The sequence below is a fragment of the Mastomys coucha genome, unplaced genomic scaffold, assembly GCF_008632895.1.
Source record: "Mastomys coucha isolate ucsf_1 unplaced genomic scaffold, UCSF_Mcou_1 pScaffold15, whole genome shotgun sequence".
Lineage (NCBI taxonomy): Eukaryota > Metazoa > Chordata > Mammalia > Rodentia > Muridae > Mastomys > Mastomys coucha.
Genome location: NW_022196897.1, coordinates 158,890,975 through 158,892,529, shown reverse-complemented (window position 1 = coordinate 158,892,529; position 1,555 = coordinate 158,890,975).

Sequence of the window (1,555 nt, the reverse complement as noted above, 5' to 3'; positions counted from 1 at the left end):
CCCTAGACCCAGATAGGCCTAAAGTAAAGTAACTAAAATGAAAATAGATGTCCAAGCTAACCGTTCCCATGCATGGTCTTAGAGAATAGCCGCATGCAAGATGGTTTTCTGACCAGTTGAGGCTAACAAACCCAGGAAGTTGAAACCGCGGGAGCCAAGAGGGCTTTTCCAGCTAAGTTTAAAAGACAAGCAATCCTGACACCAAGCCTCCAAAACAGAGAGGCCCTGGCATTAGCGGGAGAAGAGGGCGCCTGCTCCAGGAAGAACTGGTGCCGCCCGCACGCTCAAGCTCTCTCTAGATGGCAACTTCCGCTCCTCTCCCAGCGGGGGTGGGGGTGCGGCTCATCCTACCCCAGGCTCTCACTGTTCTTCCCACCTCAGCGATAGCCCAAGAAGCCCAGAGGGACCGAGTGCTTTCTGCCCAGGAGCTTTTGGCACTGGCGAGGGGACAGAAGGGCATGAGAGTCTGCATTCGCCTTTCCTCAGCCCCCGGAGTCTGGGGATTGGGGAACCGCTAGACAAGGCTATTTATTCATTCTCTCTAAAGCGACAGCGCAGAGCTTAATGGAGAGGGCGGTCGCACACCTGATCTCCGCGACCCTGGAGGACCCTGTCGCATCCACACCCAGCTTGGGGGCCAGAACCTGGACACACAGTCCAGGTGCGGGAAGCTTCCGTCTTCCTTGAGTTCAGCTTAGCCGGTGGTTCCCGCACTACAAACACATCTCCAACCCTCGCCCACGGAAAGACGCTAAGGGGTGTGCTTGCGCCCCTTGGCAGCCAGGGCCGGGGGAATGTGTCCACTCTAGGGAGCTTGAAGTCACTCACACTCTGGCAACGCAGGTCACTCCGTGGATGCCCTATGAAACCAGACTGGAGCCTCCCAGGTGTGTGTGTGCGTGTGTGTGTCGCACGCGCTCCCCCGCGCACCAAATGTGAGACACCTCCAAAGAAGCACGCCAAGGTGCTTCTGTCAATGTGGCGTGGGGCTCCAGTCTCCTATCCTGCCACCACCCAAGGCCATGGAAGGCAGTTTGGAGTTTTCTATTATAAAACTGGACTGCAGTGCAGGCGACAAGACTCCTCTTTGGCCTTAGGGAAGGACTCCCGAGAATAGGTGGACCCTGAGCACTTCATAAGTGAGGCACCACGTCCCGGGCTCTATTCCGTCCCTAGGGACAATGAAGGCTACAGTCAACTACCGGCCAGCCTGGGTTGGGCAGGGCCCTAGAAACCGGTTTCTGCCACAAATCTCCGGAGGAGGGTGCCCATCCACGCCCCACCCTCCTGTCCTAGCATTAGCAGGCCCGGGACCTTGGGCTTGAAAGAGCTTCCCCCCAAAAATCCGGAAGAGATGGCTCCATAGGTAAAGGTGCCTGGCGCCAAGTTTAAAAACACAAGTTGGATTCCCGGAATCCACAGGTCAGAGGAGAGAACCTACTCCCGCCAGCGCTCCATGGGACGTACACACAGAGCGTGTGCGCACACACTAAATACATGCACAATAAAGACATACCTTTTAAAACACCAAGAGCTTCCAGAACTAAGCCCAGAG